An 18654-nucleotide genomic window follows, 5' to 3' on the forward strand; every position below is an offset into this window, starting at 1 on the left:
TATTTTGTCCTACGACTGAAATTAAGGATGTTTCTGAGTACAAGAAAATTCGAATTTATCAAACGTGTGTGTACACAGTTCTTGCGCACATGAGTAAGCACCCATGGTTAATAAATCCTGCATGTGGGCAAGTACCATGCTCGTTCACTGTCATTAGTATTCGGAAACGCCTACAGTAAACCAAAAATCGTGACAACTTATCCCTTTAGAAATCATGTGATTGTGTATTTTCCTCACCACAATTATGGCAAAGAAGAGGAACTTCACGAACACAGAATGAGTCGCGCAGCAACGTTTAACAGTGCAACAAATTTGCATCACAAATGATTTGCACATTAACAGAATGAAACATTTCTGTTCACATCATTACATTTTTTGGTTGATGGTGCTTTTATGGTGATGTGGGTGCATTCTAAGGCTCCAATAATGTTTGTGAATCTGGTGATAGCTTCAAAGCCCCATTTTATTTCGGCTTGATTTCAGTAAGGGAACTGTATGTTGGGACCAAGGAAATAATTGTATCCATCATTTGTCATAGCTCGTGTCTGCTGTGAGAGTTCAGTGTAAATGCCCACTACTGTGATTGGCTAACATCTTTTCATTTGAAATAGTTACGTATTACTCTTTCTTTTAGCACGTTTTTTTTACTATTACAACTCTCATGGTTAACTAATTGTGAAGTGTTGCATTATATTTAGATTTATGGGATTATATTGAGATTGTGGCATGAAAGGTTGCAGAGGTGAACATTGTAGCCGATCACAGACACATGTTGAGCGAATGAAAGTAGTGATCTCGTCATTGCAACTCAGTTTCTGTACACTAAGCACTGCTTTCCTCTTCACCAACAGTGCTTGAAAACGGGAGTCACTGATAAACACGTCACCGATAAACTCTCGCTGGTTGATTGACAGCTGCAGCGTGCTCTGCAGCAATGATTGCAAAGAACTTACTTTGATTGCTTTTTCTTTATAGAATTGAATCACCGGTACAACACAAGTTGATGTTTAATCACTGGTTTGATTTACTGACACACAGACAAAGAACATCTGACTGTACATGAATCATTACATTTCAGAACAGGCATTAGAATGAACACAGTTGCATTACTGTCGAGCACAGGCACTGCACAATATTTTGTAATCCTCAATGGCATGTTTATTGCTTGGTAGCTCTATCTGGTTTAACACCAGGTAGGCCTTTGTGACGTGAAATGGTGGGCGGGGCTAAACAAGCAGTCCTAAAGTAGGTGTTGATATTCTTCTGGAGAGGCGTTGCTTGCCTCCCTTTGATGTCAGCAATCCCCACTTTGAAAGTTGTTTGCTGGGCCTGGTTTTAATAAAAGCTTTTATTGGACCAACAAGGAAGTTTTCAGTTCTGAAACTTACAGGATATTCTTTTAGTATGATGACCTATTATATGTCAAAAGCTCAAGGAACATTTGATTTCTCAGTTCATGATCACTTTAAGATGTGCATCAGTTCTTAAATCCAAACATTAACTTTTTTCTTTTTTTGGCCTGGTAGTTTACTTACATTTTTGAAACCCTAACATGAAAAGCTCATATAATTTGGATGTAGGTTGAAACAGAAAGACTTTTGATGATTTGAATATCAGTCTGGGTGATTTGAGCGTATTGCTTTTAAACTGCTTCTAAAACCACAGTGTGGAAGTAGTTTAAGATGCGCGCAGTCGGTGTTGACAGATTTTTAGACAGTCCTGTGGCTCAAAGTTGAATATGCAATTTGTTCTGAGTTGCACTAACAGCCTAATGATCTTCATCAGACTTCAGAAAACCAACTCTACAGTGATAATATGAGTTGGTTTTGTCAGTGTAGCCCTGTTATTCGTGGGTTTAATTGCTGAAATAGAAAGTGTTTTTATTTACTATTGAAAGTAAATGTGATTTTGATTTTCATAATGATTTATCTTTTGGTAAATCGCAAATCCATTGCTGTAATCTGTGGACTCCAATATGGAGGCATGTCTGCTATTGTGTGTGCAACTAATAGCATGAACAGAATTCTTCTCTCTTGGCAGAAAAGCAAATATCTCCATTTCAAGTCAACCAAAATGTCTAGAATACAGACATTGTTCATCTTAAAAGTAGCTAAGTGCTAAAATATTTATCTGTTTCCTTACAAAGACGACATTCAGAATTCTACTTTGATATGAATCTCTAATCAATAACATCAAGGCCTCCCAGCCATCAAACTGAATAATTTCTGACACCCCCCACTCCAGCCTCCCCGCCAAAAAGTTTTAACTCCAAACTACATCTCACCCAACAGCAGGCATTAAAAAAGAGGACATGTCTGACAGGCTAGTGATGCTTAAAGTTAAAAGATGAATCTTGCCTTTGAGCCTAGTCTTCCATGCTCACTCCTTTGACTGTCGTTTTGCCATTAGAGCAGACTTTCTATGAATATTGACTCTGTGTCGTATGACTGTAGGTTACTGTAGGATCAAAAATGTTGTGCCTTATTTCTGTTGCTATGGAGACTCTGTGATCAGGTGCTGTCTGGAGCAACCGAAAGTTATAAATACACAAAGAAACAAAGCAATTATAGTGAGCACATAATATGGATTTATCCAACAATTAATTCTGGTGTTAAGAACAATTCAGTTCACCCATTGAATCAAGTCCTAGACCCCAGAGAAATTCAATTGGGTTAAAGAATATTTATTGGGTGTTTCATTCAGTGCCTGTTTAGAATAATATGTTAAAAGTGCTGATGGTTTTTATAGCTAACATTTTTAATAGCCCTGTTAATAGGCTCACACACCATTATGAGAAATGCGTCTCTGCATTATGACACAGCTATAGGACAAAGCACAGACATCACACATAGAACACATAATTCTGCACGTTGTACAAACTCAACTTAATTTAATGGTAAAGTACACTATACTGTTCAAAGGTCAGCAAGGTTTCTTTATTTTATTTATTTATTTTTTTACAAATCTTATTCGAAATGTTTGTCCAGCAACTGTTTTCAAAATAAGAAATGTTTCTTGAGCACCAAGTGTTATGGTGTGTTAGTTCCAGTGAAAGGAACTCTTAATGCTTCAGCATACCAATACATTTTGGACAATTTCATGTTCCCAACTTTGTGGGAACAGTTTGGGGATGGCCCCTTCCTATTCCAACATCACTGCACACCAATGCACAAAGCAAGGTCCATAAAGACATGGATGAGCAAGTTTGGTGTGGTGGAACTTGACTGGCCTGCATAGAGACCTGACCTCCACCTGACAGAACACCTTTGGGATGAATTAGAACGGACACTGCGAGACAGACCTTCTCGTCCAACATCAGTGCCTGACCTCACAAATGCACTTCTAAAAGAATGGTCAAAAATTCCCATAGAAACACTCATAAACCTTGTGGAAAGCCTTCACAGAAGAGTTGAAGCTGTTATAGCTCCAAAGTGTGGGCCAACTCCATAGCTGTGTCTCATTTCAGAAGGCTGCATCCTCCAGAGGTCGCATTTTAAGGCTGCATACGTCATAAGGCTGTCTCATTTTTAAGAAGTGAGTAGGACACTCCAAATGCGGCCTGCGAATGCGTGCTTCTTTTACAGGATTTCGGAGTGTGTATGAGGTGTAGCCTTCGCGGCTGGAGAATTCTTTGTGTCGCCGTTAACAACTGTCATTTTTTTTTTTTTTATATTATATGAAAAAAAACTGCACCACTGCCAGATATACATGCGTAGGTGTGGTGTTTAAAATGTAAGTTCAAGCTTGTTTTTGTTTTTTAAGCTCTATTACCTCAAACAGATAGTTGTGGTTAACAGGATTACAACACTTTAGTGCTTTTTAAACGTTTAGAACAGTACATTGCTGTCAAGACAAGAAACACTTCATATTAATTTTCAAGTTATAAATAATTTTATATTCATATAAACTGGCGTGAGTGCGTAACGAGGCTGAACGTGTTGGCATAGCAACGTGATACTTCCTGCCTGTGTGTCCTACAAAGGACGTCTTGTTTAATTCTGACTGAAGACACTCCGTATACTGCATCCTACACAGGACGTGTTCTCCGGAGGATGCAGCCTTCGAAATTTAACGAAATGAAATGAAATGAGACACAGCTCATATAAACCCTACGGATTAAGAATGGGATGTCATTAAAGTTCATGTGCATGTAAAGGCAGGCGTCCCAAAACGTTTGGCAATATAGTGTATGTCGTGCACCCCACGTTTAAAAAAAAAAAGAAATATTCCAAAACCACTAGAACAGTTATATATTTTGTTGACCGTTGTACTTTTATTATCCCAAACTTTTCCAAACAATGTTTAAATCTAGAGAAATCGGCTATTTTAATCAGTGTTATGGACCGTGTTCTTGCCTGTCCATTACACAGTATCCTTGATATCCGTAGAAACCATGGAAACGCCAAAGATACATTTATACATTTATTAAATATACATTTATCAATAGAAAATGTAAGCTGAACAAGAGTGGTAGCACAGACTAGTAGCAGGAGTCAGATTTCATTCATCACGAGAGTGAGGAGCTGAGCTGAATGACAAGATGATCACAGAAGATATGTATTCAAAGTGAAATGTAAAAGTGCCTATTTAAGCGAGTTGTGAGGGAAAATGTTCTCATTGTCACATCCCTAACTGGTAATAAGGCTAATACATTTTGATTCTTTTCTATTTTAACACAATGTCAAACCAGCACAGCTTAACCCAAAATGCAAGCTCAGGTATGCGCTTCTTCCATATAAGCTTCTGCAGTTGAGAATAGTCCAGTTGCATGGAACATTTAGGCTAAGAAGAAGCAAATATATTAAGTATAACGAGGTTGGGTTCCTATTGTCTATCCTATTAAAAACTGCTTGGATTTTATATATATATATATATATATATATATATATATATATATATATATATATATATATATATATATATATATATATATATAATTGTATTTGTTATTTTAAAGTGTAAACATATTCAAGCATGAATGAGAACCATTTTGAGGGGGATGCCAGGTGTGTGAAAAATAAATAAATAATAATAATCAAATCCCAAAATCGAATACCAACCCAATGGACGAATATTTGAATATTCTGGTCCTGCCCAATCATCCTGTTTTTATTAATATGATAATAATAACAACTCCCATGATGCCTTTGTTTTGAATAAAATAATTCTAGTGGCAAAACTTACATTCTGTGTTTTAATCTGTAATAACAAACAGAATTAATGTATTAATTTTAGCAAATCTCAAAATAATTATCCAACTGTAATACTTTAAATTACAATGCTTTGATACATAAAAATATTGCTTTTAAAAATATTTATATTAGGTGGCCTTAAGTACAATGTTCTATGTACTTACATCAAAAAATAGGTACAATGTACTTGATGTGTTCAAATTGTATTGCAAAACACCTTTGCTGATATTGAGGTGGGATACGGGTAGAGTTAGGGACAGGTGTGGTGGTATGGGTCAGTTTAAGGGTAGAGTTAGGTGTAAGGGAAGTGCCAACTGTGTAATTACAAATGTAACTACAGAAATTAATTACAGACGTAATTACATGCAGGCATTTTTTAAAATGTGAGTACAATGTAAAAACGTATGTATAAGTACATTGTATCAAATGATTAGTTATAATGTTAGTACATAGTAGTTAAGGCCACCTAATATAAAGTGGGTCCAAATTTACTTTTTTTTTAACAAAAGGGATATTTATAAAATGTTAATATCAATGATTATCAGCCTGATTTGGCCAGATTTTTGATATTGCCATATCCCTTTTGGAATGGTTTTTGTTTGCTGAGCACAAATAAGATAAAAAAACTAGCTTTATTTTATCTGAAATTTCACTTACTGAATATTAACTGCTGTATAAAAGCAATACCACAGTCCTGGATTTCAGCATGGCTGTGATTACAGTAACTATGGCCTGAATCAGATTTGATTTAGTTTAAATTAGTCTGACATTAATGTATTCCATCTGAAAGTGTAATTTGCTCAAAGAACAAGTTTTGAACAAAGCTATAATTTCCTATATTTTTCAGTCCTGGATGACAAATTCAGTAGTCTGATAGAACTGCACTTCTGCTCCATTTTTCTACCGCTGCACTCCAATTCCAAGAGGCATAGTGAGCACAGATCTTGTGTAGTTTAAGTACACAGGAAACAGGCAGGCAGGATGAGAGGTGGATGAATGAGTGTACAGTGACTCTGTCCTTTAGGATGTGGTGTGGAACAGGCTCCGGACTGCGAGACGGATGATGCAGCGGTCGCTCTCGCGGTTATGATTTACAGCAGACTTCTGCTCATTTCTCACTGCATTCATTGACACAGCAGTATAAGGAACGCTGCCCAACTTAAAGTTCAGCTGCACTGTGACTTTGATCTCCCTGTGAACTCTGGGTAATCAAGCTTCCTCACATTCACTTCAAGTGCTCGCAAGGAGAAAGACAGATTGCCACATTAGCATACAAGGCTAAGAAGACACCTGCAGCCGTAAAAAGGACAGTGTTTTAGCCGCTGATAGAAAGAGGAAGAGGCGAGCAGATAAGAGGAAGGACAGCTGAGACGTGTTCACACCTTCATACACATTTAGAAACATGAGCATCGTATGCTTATTACTATGGCCGGACAGGCCATCGCGATTTATGTGGATTAAACGCTGTTTCTCTTGTCCTGTTTATGATTGATGAAGTGTTTCATAGCCCCATCTCTCTCTTTTCTAGAACCTTCAAATTTCCTTTGGCCCACTGTCCGTTGACAGGCAAATAAGAATGTATTGCCTGTATCCTCCCTTTTCTTTATCAGATACCAGTCCTCTGAAGCCTGGTTTAAACTCTCAGCATCTGTTCAACTGTGAAGGTGCGGTTTAGGTTTAGAAATGTGTTTGTGGGAATTTTTGACCATTCTTCTAGAAGCGCATTATGTGAGGTCAGGCACTGATGTTGGATGAGAAGGCCTGGCTCACAATCTCCACTCTGATTCATTCCAAAGGTGTTCTACCAGGCCAGGACTAATCGAGTCGCTCCACAGCAATCTCGCTCATCCATGTATTTATGGACCTTGCTTTGTTCACTGGTGCGCAGTCATGTTGGAACAGGAAGGGGCCATCCCCAAGTTGGGAGCATGAAATTGTCCAAAATGTCTTGGTATGCTAAAGCATTAAGAGTTCCTTCCAATGGAACTAAGGGGCCAAGCCCAACCCCTAAAAAAAAAACCCACACCATAAACCTGCGCCACCAAGCTTTACACTTGGCACAGTGCAGTCAAGCACTGTCTCCTGCAGTCAAGCACAAGTCCCGTTCTCCTGGCAACCGCCAAATCCAGACTTGTCCATCGGATTGACAGAAAGAGCTTCTCAGACAGAGAAGCATGATTCGTCTCTCCCGAGAACACGTCTCCACTTCTCTAGAATCCATTGGCGGTGTGCTTTACACCACTGCATCTGACGCTTTGCATTGCACTCGGTGATTAAAGGCTTGGATGCAGCTGCTCGGCCATGGAAACCCATTCCTTGACGTTCTCTCTGCATTGTTCTTGAGCTAATCTGAAGGCCACACAGGAGTTGGGAAGTCTGTAGCTATTGACTCTGCAGAAAGTTGGTGACTTCTGCGCACTGTGCGCCTCAGCATGCGCTGACCCCGCTCTGTGATTTTATGTGGCCTACCACTTCGTGGCTGAGATGCTGTCCTTCCCAAATGCTTCCACTTTGTTATAATACCACTAACAGTTGACCTTAAAATATTTAGTAGTGATTAAAATTTACGAATGGACTTACTGCACAGGTCGCAACCTATACGGTACCACGCTTGGATTCACTGAGCTCCTTAAGCGACCCATTCTTTCACTAATGTTTGTGAAAGCAGTCTGCATGCCTAGGTGCTTGATTTTATACACCTGTGGCCATGGAAGTGGTTGGAACATTTGCCTTTAATGATTTGGAGGGGTGTCCCAATACTTTTGGCAATATAGTGCCTAATTGCCCTAAATTCAACACACATTTTCGTCTCACACAGTATGAGTTGCAATCTGACACATTTTTCCACCCTCTTTTGATTGACAGGATATAACTGACTGCTCATTGGTTTTTTTTTAAATGTATTGTGTTTTTTGCACAATACATCAACTTATCCCTACTAAAAGTTTAAAAAAGTATGGGAAGTTTAAGGTCATTTCTTTAACTGATAATGTTAATATACCAGCCTACTGATCTGTTGTGTACCTTTTTAACGTTGATAACCAAATAAACACAGGTAAGGTGACACATGAATTAAAGCTCATCACGAGCAGCTTTTCCGCAAGCTGAGATATATACTAATTAATATACTGGTGATATACAGTATATTAATCTAATATACTGGAGCTTCTTCTCTCTGTTTATGTCTATGGTGAGTCACGCAGGGACTGTGCTCCTTTGCAGTGGTTCTTACCAGACCAGTCTGAAATAGTCCCACTATAAACACTTATTAAGTGTACCATAATAATTCAGGGTAAGACAAAAACACGGTTTGGAAAATGGACTCATTTTGTACATTCTCATTATATCGTTTTTGTAAATCTTGAACACAAAAAAAGTTACATACAGCAGCTTTGACACAATAAACATTAATTTAACAACATAAGATGAACAAAACATTTATATTCTTGGACATTTATATGCTAATTTACATTATTTCACTGTAAATTATATTATGGCTTGTTTTCACTTTTTTTACTGTGAAATATCCGGTTAGAAAATGTTTTTTCTAACACCAGAAGCCATACACATTCAATTTACAGATACGTTAAAAATAGTGCAGTCATTATTAGTACTAGTCAATTTAGTTTATCTAGATTTTTTTAAACACATATTTTAGATATATTTTAGTGGTGGTGGTTAAATTTTTTTAATTCAAGAACAGTAAATGGCCCCTGAGAAATTTATATAATCAGTGTCAGGTGACCCGAAAATAAGTGTAATTATACAGGGCTTCCAGTTAAGAACTTTTAGATCAACTATAGTTGTTCTGACAACCCACTTGACTTGATTTTAAAAATATTCACATCCTTCTGCACATCCGTGCTCTTTGAAAAAAAGTGTTTTTTTCTACATTTGGTTGAGCGTATGTGTTAAAGCAGTGTGCAAAGCTCTCTGACCTGCTATGATTAGCTCTTAAAGTGCAGCAAGATAATGACATCATATTAAAGAATACAAAAATAATTTACCTCTTATTTGCAATCAGTAGTTTAGTCTTGTATTTCATTAAACATTTACCTAGAAAAATTTGCTTTGTACATTTTGTTTTAAGGATTTTTAGGCAAAAAATATGATTTATTATTATTATTCTTATTATTATTATTAATATTAATATTATTATTATTATTATTATTATTTGCATTTCAGGGCAGATTCACTTTTCTTCATCTTTGTAGAGTGCTTTTTTTGTAGTTGGAGCCTCAGACATCCCAAGCTGTTAAACAAACTATTAAAAGCTGAGTTTGTTAGCACAATTTTAGGAGTGATGATCTTCAGGCTGTTGTGATTCATTCATCTCAGATTTTTTTTTGTGTGTGTGTGTGTGTTGTATTAGTCATCAAGTAATTTAAGACTTTCTATGGCTGATCTAGAGAGCAGAATAATTCTGATATGCAAATGCGTCATTTATTTTTACAAAATATATAGTTTTTTTTTTTTTTTTTTTTACATGGGGAACAAAATGTATTGATCATTTTTTTTATTAATACTATTGATAATAATATAATCATGATAATTTTTGATTGATAATTATTGATTAATGATTTTTGTTATATTGAATTAATTAATTAATTCATTCATTCATTCATTCATTAATTCATTCATTCATTCATTCAGGGTTTCCACAAACAAATCTTTAAAAGACTTAAATTGACCTTCCACAAATTAAGGCCTTAAAAACGCCTTAAATTGGAGCAGAATGTCTTAAATTCAATACCATGGCAACGAATTAGGCCCCATGATTTTTGTGATGCAGAAATCATGGACAAAGCACTATGAATCCATTCATAAAAATTGAATAAAATTAAAAGATGGAATTTGAGACAAAATAAAACAGATTTTATAGGGCCCTAAAAATAGTTAGAAATTGCTGTTAAATTGTCTGTTTCATGATTTCAATGATATATATATATATATATATATATATATATATATATATATATATATATATATATATATATATATATATAGGATTTTTGTTTTCCAGCATAAAATATCTAATAATAAATCTTGTTTACTGATAAATTGAACAAAACTAAATGTTCATGCTTAAAAAATTTTTTTTTTAAACTTTCATGCTTAAATATTTGTCAATGGGTATGAATATTTGAATTAAGTTGATTTGAACCGATTGGCAGATATTTGTTGTTCTTTTAATCATAAAATCATTTTCACAAAATGTTTGTGACAAGACTTTTTTGTTTGTTTGTTTGTTTGTTTTTTTGTAAAATAATTAATGGAGATCTGTTGGAGATTGTATTTTCAGACTTTGAAGTGTTGTTAATATCTCATTGTGTGCTTCCTAGACATTTGCATTTAGAGAACATAGTTCATGTTCCCTTTAATATATTCATTACATTTTCTATAAATGGACTTAATGTGAAACCCCTGCAGAAGCATTTCATTCATTCATTCATTCATTCATTCATTCATTCATTCATTCATTCATTCATTCATTCATTCATTCATTTATTCATTGTAAATATATGTAATGTGATATTTATGTAATTATGTACAAAACAATTAAATAACATATTTTTAGAAACGGGATATCTGTACTCTGAATTTTAGGCTTCCGTTAGTTGTCCAAGCAGGCATGACTAATGGACAAAGCTGATAATCTCAAATGACCACATGTTGCCTGAAGTATCTGTTCCTATACTGTATCAGCATGGAATCCCATCACATTTTAGGCAGGGAAACATCACAAAAATATATGCAAAAATAATCCAAGTCCCCACAGTTCTGTACTCAGTAGTGGGTTGAGCCGGCCAGCTCTCCTCTGAGGGAGTGCAGGGCCAGAGTTAATTAGGCATCTTTAATCACCTGAAGTCAGTCTCTCTGACACTGTTTAACCCCCCTATAAATGGGTTATTATTACTTCTGCAATCCCCTCTGTGGTTTCAGGCATGAAAGGGCTATTTTAGCTCTGCTAAGTGAAACCCTGTCGAAATGCACAGGAACCTTTTTTCCCCCTCAGTAATAATGAAATACCAGCCTTCTGCCTGTACTAACCATCATTTGCTTTGTGATGAATTTCTAAAGACGTCTGTTTGTTATAAACAATGCTCTTGCCTGCAAAAGATTAGACATTCAGGGCTTGAATATGTTTTAATTACATTTGCCATCTTTCTGATTGTGATATCACGGAGCTCTGCTCTTTACGTGAGATTAATTTCACGATTTGAGGAAAACATGCTGTTTATTCATCTGTGAATGTGATCTCGTTTTTTTGTGGCTTTTGTCACGATGGTATACGGCTGGAAATATCGGCACACGAGTGACCCGTGTATGTGTAGGGCATTAGCCAATTATCTGTTAAAGTGTTGATTACTTTACAGGGTCAGATCTGGTCTTGTCTTGTTGTACCTTATGTGAATTTAATAACTGCATTACTTTGATGGTAATAGGACTGTAGGACTTGTATCAAGTCCTACGAACTCACGGCTACAGCTTATCAGCAGAAGATATAAAACTAGTCAACATTCTCAGAAAACGCTCTGCTCTTTTAAACAGGATGATGTATTTCTCCCAAAAAGCTGATAATAATCATTAACATTGAGTACAGGTTTACTCAGAGGTCTAATAATGATCTCTGTCAGAAAATGAATGACCGTTTTGCTGAGCATTATGGGGTTTTGATGTGAAACAGATACATACTACAATAGTTTTTTTGGATTTTGATTGTAGCAATATCGCTTAGCTGATTTGGATGGAGCACTTGAGGCGCTCTAGCTGACGTTATGTCCGTCCTTGGTTGTGCATTCAATCCAGACATTCTTTGGTCATATATTTTGGGCACTCATAAGCACTTCAGTTTGCTTATATTTTGTCCCAATACATGCGTTTGGGTGAATATAGACCTGGATGGAGAATGATCTTTTGCTTACAGAAAGCTATCATGGCACAGAAGAATGTTAAGGTGATTCAGGAATGGGGTGTGTTGCTTGTTTTTATTTTATGAAAAACTATGGAGCTGGAAGCGCTTAGGCAGCATACTTCTAGAGCGTCACCATGTTTGGGCAGTCCCTGCGATATGTTCTGTACATGGAAGTAGTGACGGACAACCATTCCATCCCTTTGCAGTGTGCTGATAAAACAAAGGAGTGATTCCATGCTGACAAGGGATAGTTTGTCTCTTACTCACCGTCATCTCACAAACACAAAAGGAGATATCTGGGTGAATCTCACAAGGAGGGTCATATTTAGCATATTTGGGTAAGATAATATTAATAATAATAAAAAAAACAATACAGTTGTTTAATTTTAATAAATAAAAATAATTTCATTTATTTACCTTTTTGCATATATTTCCATGACAATACAATATTTCCATGATAATTACGTCAGGAGAAAAATAGCTTCACTGTAAAAAAACAAAACAAAAAAAACAAAAAAAAACCAGTACAGATTTAAAGATTAAAGCATGCTGTTATTTGAAATGCAATATGATATAGTTTTTTTATAGTAATGTTTTGAGAGCGCAGTTAGATCCTACAGTCCTATTACCGTCAAAGTAATGCAGTTATTAATCTGGAATATACTTAAATTCACAATTAAAATGGATGAAATGGAAATTTCAGTGAAAGTCTTGTATCACTTAAAGTTAGCATGGCAATTCATTTTTGAAATGCATGTTATTAGTCTTATTGGGAATGATTCCTACATGCATATTCATAAAAAAAATTCATCAAAATGTCCTAACTCTTCTGGTCCTTGTGAAGTATTTTGGACTCCTCAAGTCATTTACTCTGCTTAACTCCTTTCTTGCAAGCTGGTATTCAGATCTGCCCATATCCAATCAGCAAATGATGGATAGAAAAAAGTCACGGTCGTACTTTTTTTCTCTCTCCCTTTCCCTTATTGATTTGTTACTCTTAATTGTACGTCACTGCTGTATATGTAAGAAAATATATTTTTCTACTTCCGTTTTTTGATCAATATAGTGATGATGAAGTCATTCAAATGCACTTTACATTAGTAGGTGTGGTATGTGTTGCATCAAATGGCTGTGTTAGAGCAAAGTGTGTGTGGGTTAGCAGCATAGCGCTGTCTGAGGGTCTTGTGGTTCAGTCGTGTTGTCCTCACTGTAGGCATTCAAGACTCCTTTTAGATACTGTGGTTTGTCTTATTCTTGGAGGCCATTGTGAGTGTGCCGGCCCCCACTCTTAAATAACTCGCAGCAATTATCATTGTTATTTTGCAAATGGTACGAACCACAAACTTGGCTTCTATGTGACTCTGGCCAAGTGAAAAAGAGTGGCATTCCTGACCGAAAAAGCAAGTCGAATCAAATTTTGCCCCCAATCTTTCGCCTATTTTTATTTCCATATTTGGAAATGTTTACCTCCTCATGACTCCACAGTGCAGCAGGAAGAAGCACTGTGAGTCATTTTAACAGTATAAGGGCCTGGCTGTGGGTCCTCCTCACTGAGGGCTTCTCTCTAATCCATACACACACGGGATGCTGTGAGTATCTCTTCTCTTCTCTTCTCTTCTCTTCTCTTCTCTTCTCTTCTCTTCTCCTTCTCTTCTCTTCTCTTCTCTTCTCTTCTCTTCTCTTCTCTTCTCTTCTCTTCTCTTCTCTTCTCTTCTCTTCTCTTCTCTTCTCTTCTCTTCTCTTCTCTTCTCTTCTCTTCTCTTCTCTTCTCTTCTCTTCTCTTCTCTTCTCTTCTCTTCTCTTCTCTTCTCTTCTCTTCTCTTCTCTTCTCTTCTCTTCTCTTCTCTTCTCTTCTCTTCTCTTCTCTTCTGGTTTTAACATGTGTAAACATTACTGCAATCCTGTGGCCTATTGCTGTACCCTTGCAGTTGCGCTCTACACAGTGGAAGTATATCTTAAGACAAGCAGTTGAGGCCTTTATTTTCTTGGGTGTATTTGTTGGTAGAAGTCACCTCACTCTTTCCTAGAGGTTTTTTTTCCTAGAGGTGTTGTTTTTTTTAAATTACCTGTGTGTTTGGTCATTCATAGAATTGTTTAAAGTTGTGCAATTGATATACTATTGTACAGTTAATATAAAGTATTTTGCAGAACATGTGTGTGCACTTGCTATCACTGTTTTATTGGGTCTTATGCTCTTTAATTGTGCTCTGAGATGGCTCAGTTTATATGGTTTATGTGATTTGTCTTTGTTTGGTAATATTTGCTGAGGAGATAACAAAAGCTCAACAAAATTGTCAGTAGTTCATCATGTACATGAGTAACACATTCCATATATATACGTAACACATTCCATACACATATATATGGAATGTGTTACTCATGTACATGATGAACTACTGATAATTTTGTTGAGCTATACTGCCTTTAAAGGGAAACTTTAAAAAGCTCACGCACAGAGTTGCACAACATTTTATTTACATAAAGAAGGAATGGGAATTTTTTGTGTCATTGTGCTTCTTTAACTACATTCTATATAGGCCACGATTCTATAGGGGCCTTAAACTCAACCTTCCTGGGGACCATTAGCTAGGTACTGTCATCCAGAACAACAAATACATCCAGTGTTTTTAGAACCCCAAATTTAAATTAAGTACAGTTGTTATGCACAGAGAGAGCTTTTCTGAGTTGAACGTATTATCTTCCTCATGCCTATCATACTGCGCTGCATGTTTAGTGAAGTAATGACGCATGTGATTGTATTGTAATTCCTTCCTTGAGAACTGCATTTTTCTCCTTGAACATTAAGCAGGTATCAGTCCCATTAGGAGACCAAATCTGTTTGATCTTTCCTCTTGGTTGTTTTTTTATCATTTTATATTCAGGGAGGAGAATGTATTGTGCCAAAATGCTAGGTTATCTTTGTTTGGTTAAAGTATTTGTGAATACAAATGAAGCATAGTACACTGGGTAAGCCCAGCCTGATCTGCCGGCGATTTGATTTTGCTCTGCAGTCTGCAACTCAGTCTGGAAACCTGTACATTCTTTTCTACTGCTTCTGTTACACTTTTGCAGGAACCAATTACAGACTGGCTTATCCAACTGGCCTCCTATTGGTGGGTTTAACACGAATTTATACCTGTATGATATTGTGCTGTACCCACTTTGGGCCAGCAGTTTGGAGGATGGATGGATGGATGGATGGATGGATGAATGGATGATTCACCTTCATCTTCTGGTGAGACACGGAAATTCATTCGGTGTGACCGTCACAGCGCATTATAAGTTTTCTCTAGCCGCTGAGTCTGAATTGGTTATACACTCGTTATTGCAGTGCATTATGGGTTTGAGTGCACTCAATAACATCCTATGGTCTCGGACAACGCTACAAATGGCTGTCCCTTCAAATAGTGCCCTATTTAAGGGTATGGGGGTGATTTCAGACACAGCTCTTGATTAGCTGGTTCAGGAGTGCTTAAGTGGGGTTGAAGCTAAACTCTGCAGGACAGTGACCCTCCAAGAGCAAAATTGGACACCCCAGATTTAAAGGTGCCCTAGAATGAGTTGAAAAAATATGTTAAATTGTTCTCTGATATCTACATAGAGGGAATGTGGCTTATTTAAGGGCAAAAATTGTCCAGATACAGTTTTACAGGTCCATTTACAACCCTATAAATTGTCCATAGGATGTAATGCTCCGTTTTTGCCTTATTTGGAAGAGTCATGAATATTAATGTTGAGCTCTGCTCTGATTGGCTTATTTCAGCAGCTCACCGCTCTCAGCAGTTCAGCGAAGCGGCTCGTGAGTCCTGACCGTCCTGACAGAACACAGACAGTTGGTGACGGAGTCGGAAGGACACTTTAAGCAAAACATCTCAAATGGAGATTGATAAAATGCAGCCTACTTGTTTATTGGTGTTTTCAGATCATCCGCGTGCGAGAAAGAGCCTGCGTTCATGCGGTTGCCAGATTTCAGTCATTTAAATCCCCCAAACAGAGCTTTTCTGTGAAAAAAACGCATCCGGTGTTTTCTAAACATGTCCAATCATCCGCGTGCAAAGAGAGATTGCGTTCATATGGTTGCCAGATTGGATATGTTTAGAAAACACATCTGGTGGCAACCATATGCACGCAATCTCTCTTTGCACGCGGATGATTTGAAAACACCAATACACAAGTAAGCTGCATTTCAGCAATCTCCATTTGAGATGTTCTGCTTAATGTCATTCAGTCTACATTTTAGACTTGTCTTATTTCGTCAACGATTTTGCATGTTTATATAACGTTAGTCACAATGTAGGCTACGCAGTGACTGTGATGTAGCCTAATCTGAAATACAAGCATGCAAAAACATCATAGGAAACACCATACTTCAGTTCTCATAAATATAAATATATAACTTTTACAAAATGAACAGCCTTGTCAAATGACTGTCGTTTTAACTTATATGATGGAAAAGGTGACGTTTGCTAGATGGATCGAGTGAACGATCTGTAAGCAACGTATCTACAGTTGTATTTTGTAATACAAAATAATATTAACCTTTGTCATTAGACACACTATTTAGTTTTGTATGGCACTTGGAGTTTCCTATTGTTACTGTACTAGCATCTTGCATCATCTAGACAATGCGGTCTCTCTAAGAAACTTTCAATTGAATCAGAAATTGTTTAAACAGCTAGTCAATAAGTGGATAAATCACTACTTACTAAAGCTTGCTTGAAATGGGCAGAACAAACGAACGATTTGTTGTGGTATCCGATTATAATAAACCTCAACCATGACTGTTGACATATGAAAAGTCCTCAAGTCTCCTGCACAGCCTGAACATGACGTGTCATGAGAGCTGCCGTTTTTGCTATCTTTGATTGTCTTGTTTACCATCAGTAGATTCGGCTTTGTCAGTTCCGCCTGACAATGAACATGTTTGGACAGATGCAAATGTAGGGGCGTGCATATAAATGATCCCCAACGCTTGCGTCACGGTTGGGTTTGTGTTGAGAAGCACTTATTTTTCCGTGGTGTTTTTGATTCACGAGATTTACATAAGAAGTAGGAGGCAATGGTGTTTGAGACTCACAGTATGTGATGTCCATGTACTGAACTATTATTATTTCACTATGGCGGAGTTAATTCAATTTTTCATTCTAGGGCACCTTTAACCTTCTGAAATTTTAGAAAATTTCTACCTGTACTTCTGCTCAGTCTTATAAGAATATTTTTAATGTTAACACATAGCATCCGGCCTCCATTATTCTTGACCACTAGTACAGCAACAGTTTAGATTCTTCCTATCTTTTTACACCTTCACATTCCTCTGGTATCACACCATAGCTGTGGCAGCAAAAGGTAGACCTTAATGGGATTTTCTATAGCCGTGAGGTGCGATATACTCGACTTTAATGATAGAACGGTGTGATAATCTCATTACATTTCGCTCAGCAGTACTGAAGGGTCTTCATATTCAGCGCTGATTGGCTTCAGGCAAAGTTGTCTTGTCTTAATTCAGTTTGGAGTCAGTGCAAGCAGCAGCTGGAGCACTTAGCATCTGTCAAAACATTTTATTTTTCACAAATCAACGCTTTGTTTTTCTCAACTACCAAAGTCTTACTTAACTTTTGTTTTATTCATTCATGCCCTGAAATGTGTGATGACTCATCTTGTTAGCTGATGGTTAACACTTGAATTATTTTTTTGAATTAGTCCGAGGGCAATAACAAGTGCTTCCATTAAACGGCACATCGGATTGCTAACCTTCCTTTTAAAAGGCCAGGGGACTTGTTTTAAAGGAATAGTGGAACCTCCTTCATAATGACTGGTCTTGTTGTTTGGTTCTTATATTACAAGAAAATTGTTATATTTATTTTGAGACACACTGAAACAAGGTTGCACAAGCTGTGAGAATAATCCATCTGGAGGATCTCATTCCATCTCGTCTTGGTTGCTTTTTGTTTTCACTTGCCATTCCAATAAGTTTTATGACTAAAAAAACGTTTTTAATGAAAGAATCTGCATGAGACTGCAAATGTTTGTAGTTTTCTTTAGGGTGGTGCCAGTGTCCTTAATATTATTTGGGGGTCAACACAACATGCCTGAGTATTTTGGAATTAAGAGCTTTGCAGTTCATCCTCTAAGAATATAGTCTGTTTTTAAGAATCAAATCAATTTAGCTTTTTTTTTTTTTTAACCCACTGGAAATGTTTAATGGGACTTTATATATACTTGTTATCTCTGAAATGTACAGCTAAGCGCAACAAATACAGAACAAGCTGTCACTGTTGTGTGAGCGTGATGCACGGGGCTCCTGCTTTCAGAGCTGTGTGCTTTCATTGATTTGTGTAATTTAAATCTCACACTTTAATCATATTAATAGCTCCTATCTTAATAAAACATGCTGTTATTTACTGTTACTATAATAAATGATTAGCTTAAAATGTAGATCTGTATGTGCGATGTACTTTATCTGAATTAAATACAAACACATCTCTCACTTTTGCTCACGTTCCAGCAATTACTCCTCCGTGTGCTATAGATTGTCGACCCCTGGTT

General features: G+C 36.8%; 1 protein-coding gene across 4 annotated transcripts in view; it reads left to right on the forward strand.

The window, feature by feature from the left end:
* The window catches only part of lpp (LIM domain containing preferred translocation partner in lipoma), a 291537-nt gene that overhangs the window by 50868 nt on the left and 222015 nt on the right, over window positions 1-18654 (forward strand). The window contains exon 1 of one of the 4 annotated variants that reach the window (XM_067459637.1): window positions 13633-13697. The exons of the other annotated variants lie outside the window; for them this stretch is intronic. The gene's annotated coding sequence lies outside the window, so the exon portion shown is untranslated. Of the gene's footprint in view, window positions 1-13632; window positions 13698-18654 lie in introns of those variants that run through there. 4 annotated transcript variants of the gene reach the window in all.

This window comes from Pseudorasbora parva, chromosome 12 (assembly GCF_024679245.1).
Source record: "Pseudorasbora parva isolate DD20220531a chromosome 12, ASM2467924v1, whole genome shotgun sequence".
Taxonomy (NCBI): Eukaryota; Metazoa; Chordata; class Actinopteri; order Cypriniformes; family Gobionidae; genus Pseudorasbora; species Pseudorasbora parva.